At 39.3% G+C, this 9,278-nt stretch overlaps 1 long non-coding RNA gene across 1 annotated transcript; it reads left to right on the forward strand.

Moving 5' to 3' along the window:
* The first annotated feature begins 6,443 nt into the window (after positions 1-6,443).
* Positions 6,444-8,270, forward strand: LOC116187046. Its single transcript, XR_004151965.1, has 3 exons — positions 6,444-6,620; positions 7,633-7,689; positions 7,940-8,270. It is a non-coding gene; the product is annotated as an uncharacterized LOC116187046 (long non-coding RNA).
* Positions 8,271-9,278: the final 1,008 nt, after the last annotated feature.

Below are 9,278 nucleotides of genomic sequence, written 5' to 3' on the forward strand. Positions count from 1 at the left end.
GCGGGAAAGAGACAGAAATATATATATATGCGTATAGGCAGAGAGGATTTGTTTTCATTTTTAACAATTTAGCCTCAGGAGAGGGGGGAATTCCTATATTTAAATATTAAATAAAATAATATATATATGCGTACACGTGGAAATTTTAACGTAAGAACAGACTAAAAAATTGAAATAAAAAATGTCATAACGCTTCATGTATTTTATGAAATTAACTTGCATTGATTCTTACAAATTGCAAAGAAAAAGAAAAGGCAAAGCTGGAAGAAGACATTGGGCAAGTTGACAAGGGAGAGCGTAGGAGTGAAGAAATAGAAATGCGAGAGAAATGAGAAATGGGGTTAGTGGGTAGTTAATATTAAGAAATTTACCACTGTAATCTTAATGCGATGGTTCTAATTAATCCAAATATATTTAATTTGAATAAATTGAGAAATGAAATTTGGGACGAAAGAGGCCTTGGCCGTGATACTATTAGAGAAGAGATTAGTGCAAAGATAACATTTTTTCGTTCTTAATTATATAACAATAATTAGATCAAAAATCGAATGAGATTTCATTAGGGATAAAAATAATTCTGAGTTCATGTTGATTATCATCATCATTAAAGAATTCCAACTCTTCTTCACTCTTTCTTGATTAAAATTAATGATATTTATTTTAAAATGTCGTCTTGCCGAATTAAAACTAAAATTCCATCTCTTCTTCATCTTATAGAGGGAAATTTTATGTTGTATATCGTTATACAGAAGCTCAATTTTCGGTAGTCTTTCTTGAAATAGCCCTATCGGTGTTTGTCTGGTTTTGTAACGATTAAAAACATAAAGGTCGCGCTATGCAGCATTATAATGTAGTCTTAATTTTGAAAATTTGACCCATTCTCATCGAATTTGAAAACAATGAAACCATAATTTGCAATCGAAGGGAAACAAAAAGGAACTTCCAAAGGCAGCATTAATGAAGGGCATAGTGGTTCCAAGTTCACTCCCATGTAATTTGGAAACTATCAGGTCTCAAGTTCGAATCTTAGGACATATGCTAAGGTGGATTCTTTAGCTTCGGCCTGAGATAATCTTCGGCTTATGTGAAACCCCTAGTGCTACCATGATGGGATCAGTGTTGGCGCTGGTTGTTTAATTCGTCTAATATGTTTGTGGTTGAACATGAGAGTCCAACCATTGCATAGTCGGGGGCGGCATTGTCGCCATCACTGCTGCTTACCATAATTATTTAGCAAAAAAAAAATGGCAGCATTGACATGCATCTGTCTAAATATTGTTGGCAACAGGCGTGGTTTTTAGGCCTCCGTCCCAACTTAGAATTCAGTGAGTCCGTGTATGCCTGGAACCCAATAAAATTGAAGTCAACATAACACTGTTTATTTGGTTGGTGAACCACCTAGGTCACCTATGGGGTTAAGACACTAACCGCCTAAGGATTTAAATTTGACTTGGTTTATGAACCAAAGAAATGAGTCTGAGGGCTTTGCACATGATCCACGTGCTTATATATAAATTATACAACCGACTCTGAAAACATATCACAAATTTGGGCCGAAAATAAAACTGGTCATACCTTCAGGTTAAAATATAAATGGGCCATACATTCAGGCCATCATACATGCGGGCCATACATTCAGGCTAACATTCACACAATGGGCAGAGCGGACCTAAAAATGGGCCTAGAGCCCCCAACCTAAAAAAATTATAAGTATATTTTCCTATAACTACATCTTTTATTCACATTTTTAACCCATTTTTACTATTAGGGCCACATGGACATGTCTTAGCTATTTCCCCAAAATCTAAAAAAATGGTCATAATCTCCTCGGTGTCAATTTGACCTTCAATTTGAATCATAGGATTTGATTAGTGGGTTCAATTCTCTATATCCCCATGATTGGTGTCACTATACATGATTAACGACTTTCAAACAATTTACACTCCAATTTGGATTTTTATTCAATTAATCCCCAAATAGAGTCAAGTGATTGACCTTAACCAGTTTAAGGGACCCCAAGTCCTAATGACCCCTCCTTCAAGGTCATGTAGACCTTCCTAAGGACCTAAGATGCTCTAATTAGTATAAAATTACCCATAGTCCCGTGTATTTCGGCCAAGTTTACATGAATATTACAAATTAATACACAAATTTCACGTTTAACTGATTTTGACTCAATTATACATACACATATTCTGTCATATACACAAGAGTGGTTATTTACACTAATCAAGCCCATGGACATTCAATTAGACTCAATTAGACTCCAATTCCTAAGGCTGAAACTAATTAGGTTAATTTCACCTAAATTGGTATGATTAATCCCAATTAGATTCTAATCGAGTAAAATCGAACCTAATTGGACACTAAACCACTCAGCCACATTGCCATTCATACAATCAAGGGCTCTATTCATCAATTGAAGCAAGAATAGAAGCGATTGGCCACAATTAGGCCTTATTACCTAAGGAAGTTGACTAATTAATACAATTAGTCCATAATCAAGCATAATTGACCCCTAAATCAACCAACTGACTCTCGGGTCAACTTAGCAAAAAATTTCCAGCATGCTTGAGAGATCAATTTTAAGCTAATTAAGGCAAATTAAACCTAATTAAGCCTAATCCTGAGCAATAAGAAGTTAATTCCCCTAATTAAGTCCAATTGGCCACAAATCAAATGTACAAAAATTCAATTCCATGTTAATTTTGACTAATTAAGCTAATTCAAGCCTAATTATTCATAGACAAGTTCATAATTAATCTGATTACACACAATTATAGCCAAATTAAGCCTAGTTGACCACAAATTGGGCTAAATTACCACGTGACCAGAATGTTATCACAAGTAATTAAGCAATATTAAACCAAATTAGAGCCTAATTAACATGCCACTACTCAATGAATCCTATGGGGGCACTAATCACTCGGAATCAAGGCATTTTTAGCATGATTTAACTAATCTTGCTGTATATACACGTAATAGACGTCCTAATCATATTCTAGAACATCCTGTGAACATGATACTAGGCGTATCTACATCTAGCCTATGATCAATCATCATGAAAATAATCAAAAATCTTGATTTTTAGGAGATATGTACATAACGGGAGTAAAGGACCAAGAAAGAGGAGTTAGCAGCCCCAAAGCCGAGCCAAAGGGCTCAGATTTGAAGTCGACCTACCTCTGGTCCAGTAGGTTTTACTTTGCTCTACCACAAATCTTCGGTTAAATGAGCTCCAATCGACTAAATTGGGACTTAATCGAGTTTCTCCTTACTAATTGTGGAAGGCCTAGAAGCAGATCCAATAGTTTATTGGGACAGTTAATCATCTCAGGGATTTTCTTCCAAAGATTGCTCGACTCATTCGCTCGCTCGAAAAGATGCTCAAGAAGGATGCCCCATCACGGGGGGCCATTGCAGACCAAGATAGTTCAAGAGCTCAAGGCCCGGATACAATCTCTATCTCCTCTCTAGATTCCTTCTATAGGAAGACACATACTCCAAACAGATGCAAGTGATAAGTACTGGGTGCCGTCCTGATAGATGAACTGAATAACAAGCGTTACATCTGTGGATATAGGGATGGGAGATTTATTCCGTTAGAACAACATTATCATTCTATGTTCAAGAAAATTTTGGTGGTCAAGTATAGGATACAGAAGTTCGAGTTCTATTTGATTAGGCATAAGTTCAGTCGAGATGGATATGCTTTCCTTCTCTAAGATGATTTAGTTTAAGCAAAAGCAAGTGACTCATCCCCAATTGCTTAGATGGGCCGAATGGTTCTCTAAGTATGATTTTGAGGTTAAACACATCAAAGGGAAGCACAACACTCTTGCTAATTTCCTCTCAACGAAGGATTAGTCATTAATCAGGCAAATTCCTCCCGTCATTCCTATAATCTGTATGTTCACAACCCTTCAGGCATAGATCCAAGCCGCAGAAGCGCATTAGAGAGTAGGAACACCCGGAAATCTTAGAGGTGCATTCCCTTTAAGGTAACGGAGTTAGTCAGGACAGAGACCTTTCTCTTGAGATCCAAAGAATTCATCTAGGAGTACCAATTAAAGATCTTCTGAACCCACGGAGGCCTTACTCTTCATCCCTTCGGGATGCACCCACGATATCCTTTCATCCACCCATTCCAACTTTTGTTCAACATGCCTTATCCTAAAGACATGAAATGGTTGTTTTGATATTTATGCCACAACTACTCCATCAAAATTCAGTTTCATTTAGAGTGGATGCTCAACTTCCTTAACCGGAATCTCCCTGACACAAAGACACTAAGCTACGCCACTGAAGATGGAAATTCAAACACTCATTTTATTAAATTTTTAGAATGGTTTCATTATATTCAACAGTGGAAGCAGCTCTTTGAGGAAGAATCTCAAAAGGTACCTCCTTATTCTCTGCTGCCAGGTGCACCATTATTATTTTCAGACAATCGCAGAGTATGGTGCGACCTTGAGGAAGACCTCCCAGAGCACAAGGAGCGCCGGCATGTTCCCAATGGACCTACTCTTCTGAAGTTTGGAAAACTCTTCCTACAGATATTATCTATCTCAAAGTCTAGTACCTAGAGTTTCAAAGGGTAATATGTGAAAAGAATGGAGCAATTCCCTGAGTCATATGGTCACCTACTACCATAGAGGTGCGATGGGATTATGCAGCAAACTATTAGCAGATTAGATCGGCAATTCAACAAGCATTGCAGGAGTATAACGGGGCCATCAGAATTTACCTAAAAAAAAACAGGGCCATCAGATCCCTCCATTAGATTCCTAAGATTCAAATCCCTTGATCTAAATCATGTTATGTAAGTGGACCCAACTCTACCACCACCTGACTCATCATTAGCTATCAGCCAAGTAGGATCAAGTTCCTCTTGTAATACTGCAAACACGTAGCCCAGTGGACAGATTGGCAGCGCATAATTAATGATGATTGTTGGCATCACATGACAAATGATGGGCGGTTGGACATAGCGGAATAGTTGCCTTTCCTAAAGCCGTGGTGGTACGAATTTGACACTGGCTCTGAGTGGTCAGACCCAAACATGTCACCATCCCATTCACCATTCCATGGGGGGTGAGTCATAAAGGAGATTTTGCCAAGCTGTCCCGCAAAGCTATCTATGTATGCATTATTAATGTACGTCATCGGTGTGTTATCAGTCTGTTGTCAGACATGCCTAAGTCGGCCACGATAATCAAAATATCTATTTGTACTTATGCGTAAGTTGTGCCTATATAATGGCACCCCCACTTTGTATTGAGATCAAGGAATGAAAAGTATTTTTTAATAGACACTCTCTCTTTCAATGATGTTCTAAGTTTCCTCCTTCTAGGCTAAGGGTTTGGAACTCACAATAGTCTCTTCAATATTAGGAGCTAACCTACCTATGCTTTGTGCTTGCCTCTTATGAGAATCCTGCATATTAGAAATATGGTTTCTCCGGTACGATTCGAGGTAATCCTAGGAAAGTAGATGAATTACTGATAAGGGAATTAAGGTTTCAAAGCAAAGCCTGTGCTTGAGCTGTTGAAAGTAAAAAATCTCACACGGAAAAACTAAGAAGAATCTAATGGGTTTATAAGGAGATTGGGTACCACAATCTATTAGCTCGAGTTTTTGGACTGGAAATGAGCCCAATCGCATATAGGCCCCGTAGAATTTTACATGGTATCAGAGCGAGTAATGCTTCCGCGCACATGTGTGTGGGCTCATATCACGCCATTTGAAATGTCTCTTTGTCGATGGGCAGCTGAAGTGCGCCCAAGTTTGGCCCGAGTGTGAAACTCGTGGTCTCTTTGAAATCTGAGTGCGGAGAGAAACCCGTCTCATCTTAGTTCGGCCCAAGCTTGGCCCCATTGTCAATTGTCGTCCCCCTTCCTCCCGAGCACGGAAGTCCAATCTCGGCTCGTAATTAGTTCTTGAGGTCGGGTTGTTCAAGTCTATATGGCACGTGTGGGTAAATGTCAAAGCCACACGTTGCCACGTGAGAGCAGGTGTTAAAAGTAAAAAAATCTCACACGGAAAAACTAGGAAGAATCTAATGGATTTATAAGGAGATTAGGTACCACAATCTATTAGCTTGAGTTTTTGGATTGGAAATGGGCCCAATCGCTTATAGGCCTCGTAGAATTTTACATGAGCAAATGCCTAAGGTGGTTGTGAGGCTCGCTAGAAGTAGGGGTGTGCACGGATACTGGGTATACCCGGAATCGGTCGGAACCTACCCGGTAGGGTAGAGTCCAGGTAGCTCGTATTGAAAATAGGGTAGGGTCCGGGTATCAAAATAAGGAACCGGTGAAATCCGGTTCCGGTTCCGGTTCCAGCCTATGGGTATCCAAAACCGGAACTGGAACCGGATGGTAATTACTTTTAAAAAAAAAGGGGGTAAAGTTACCCTCAATATGACAATATCAGTCGGGATTGGGAAGACATGAAGGAACAAGGTAAAGCTCAGCTTTCGTCTCAGCCTCTAGCCGGCAGCCGCTATAGTCTTAAACCCTAAATCGACTCTGTACTCCCTCTCCCTGTAGTTCCTCTCCGTCACTCGCCTTTCGTCTCCGACTCTCCGGCTCCGACTCTCCTTGAATCTCTCTTTACCGGTGAGATTTTGCCTCATCTCTTTACAAAAGCAGTTTTTTCTGTAACATTGCTGCGATTGTAAGTCCTCCAGATTTTTCATTACCATGTCTGATTTTGTCTTCAATGCCTCTGCCTCCGCTTCTTTACTGGAAATTTGTCCAGTATCGCACGCACTTGCACGGTCTTCGGTGCGGTGGCGGTGAGCTGAGGGCGATTGGCGCTGGCTGCGCTTTAATGCCGCAGATGATTTGTTCAAAGCTATGAGATTTGAGGGTGTTCTCGCTTCATGAACCCTAGAAAAATCATTGCTTTTCATGAGCTGTATCTGGAAAAGCTTAACCAATTAGCTATCCGGACAAGCTGCAACCTTTTCTTAGGTTTAGGGTCTGATCGATGTGTCGATGCCTTGAGATTTTCTTGACTTCATTACTTCCCTTCTTGAGGATTCGTTCTGTTCTGGTCTGTTCTGTTCTTGCCCAATGATGGAAAAACATGTTAATCTTGAGCGGTTGCGTGGTCATTGTTCGTCATTAGCAATTTCATCCTTTGCCGCGGCCGCTCTCTCTCTCTCTCTCTCTCTCTCTATCTATCTATCTATCTATCTATCTATCTATCTATCTATCTATACGTGCTTGTGTGTGTGTGTGTGTGTGTGTGTGTGAATGCGGGCGTGTGTTTGTCCGTGTGCTTACGTGCTGGGGCGTGTGTGCGTGCGTTTATGCGAGTAGGGGCAAGCTGGTGAGGGTGGATGAGCTTATGATGAATTCCATTGCTTAATGCTGCAAATGATTTGTTGAAAGCTATGAGATCTGAGGGCATTTACCAGACAGTTTTATTTGGGACTTCTGGATGAGCTCAGACTGCTCTCTTTGGTTCTGAGCTATTTGCTGATCGGAATTGGCCTGATAGTTCAGCTCTTTATATCTAATGTCTTTTTAATCTCTTTTAGAAGGGTGAGGTAACTGGTCGGTGTTAGTTGTTAGCTTCTTTGCTCTTTTAACTTTTTATTTTCATGTGATTTTATTTTTATAGAACTCAGCGGCACCATGACGGAGATTATGATGGATTAATGTGTGGAGCAACTACAAGGTAATATTAGCGAAATAAACACGAATCGCCATCAAAGAAATGATTTGTGCATCTTTTCATCCAAGATGGTTCGTCATGCTCTTGACAGCGGCTGCAGTGTTCTTTCTTCTTTTATGTTTGCTTGGTTGGGTTGGGCTCAATAGATTTGCTGAGACAAGATATGCTCTATTCGTTCTCCATGCACTTGTTGTTCCCCGTCCGATTTTATTGAGAATGGACAAGTCTCATTCAGTTTTCTATTGGTTTGCAGTGGTGAGGAAGATGAGAATGGCAGTGCCAGTGAAGAAGCTACTCCAGTGGAAGCATAGAAGCGCACCATGCTGGAGTGCTGGAATTAAATTACAAAATTTTGGCACATTCGAGTGGGAGATCAAGTGAGGATATTAGGAGTGTGATTTGTCTACTTTTGGATAGATAAATTTTTTAGTTTGTGGACCGTATTAGTCCATTATGGACGTATTGTGAGGAAATATTACATTTTGTTATGTGAGATCGTATTATGGATGGATTGATGAGACATATTATTTTTTATTGTTGTGGATTAATCTAAATTTATGTCGATATTATATTTGCCGTGATTACTGATTATGGGTGTGATATTTTCTATTTTATTTACGAGACAAAAAAATTTACAGGTTCCAACAGGGTATCCGGAACCTGTGGTATAATACAGGTTCCGGGTCCAGGATTCAACAGGGTAGGGTCTGGTTCCAAAATCTTGGAACCGGTCCCTTACAGGGTAGGGTCCAGGTATCGTGAAAAAAACAGGGTACCCGGAACCGATCACCCCTAGCTAGAAGGTATAGTTCCGACTCTTCAGATCACTCGCCATTAATTTGTTTGTATTTCTTAGCCTCACCTCAGAAGATAGCTGGAGACGCTATCATCCTTGCTTTAAAGACTGTAGTAAGCGATTATAGTCAAGGATTAGAGCATGATTAAATGTTGTGCGATTTAAATCTCTAGTTTCGGGTAAATTTTGCAGGAGTTTCATAGGTCATTGACCTTGAAGAAGAAGAAGGTGTCTTCTATGAGAGGATAGCAACTTTTTATTCGAGAAAGGAGATGATGGTGCAATACAAGCCTAGGTTCTCTTAGAAAGAGAAATAGAGGGTTGATTAAAACTTATATCCTTCTAAATTTAATAAACAATAGTTTTCTTTAATGAAATGATTATTGCCTTTTTGCACATAGAATATTCGCATTTTTATCAAGTAGTTCGACGCTGATTCCGTTTAAGTAAAGTCTCAAATTCAAGTTATTGTGAATACAAAAATCAATACCGGGATAACTTTATCCATTAGTGGGCCGACCGGGCTTTACTGGATTAGTCGGTATTCAATTGAGTTTTTAGATATCAAAGTTCATACCGAAAAAAATATATTTCTTTGTCATTATAATTTATGTCTAATAGATAGAATATGTAATTTTTGATGCATTTTTTATTTTTATATTTATCTAGCATTGATTTTTTTTTAGGTCATATAAAAGTAGAAAAAAGATTATTGCGCTGTACAATGCAGGTATTAACTAGCTTACTTAACGATCAAGGAGGTCAAAAGATTATGCTAGGAAAGGACGTATGGAAG

This window comes from Punica granatum, chromosome 8 (assembly GCF_007655135.1).
Source record: "Punica granatum isolate Tunisia-2019 chromosome 8, ASM765513v2, whole genome shotgun sequence".
NCBI classification, from domain to species: domain Eukaryota; kingdom Viridiplantae; phylum Streptophyta; class Magnoliopsida; order Myrtales; family Lythraceae; genus Punica; species Punica granatum.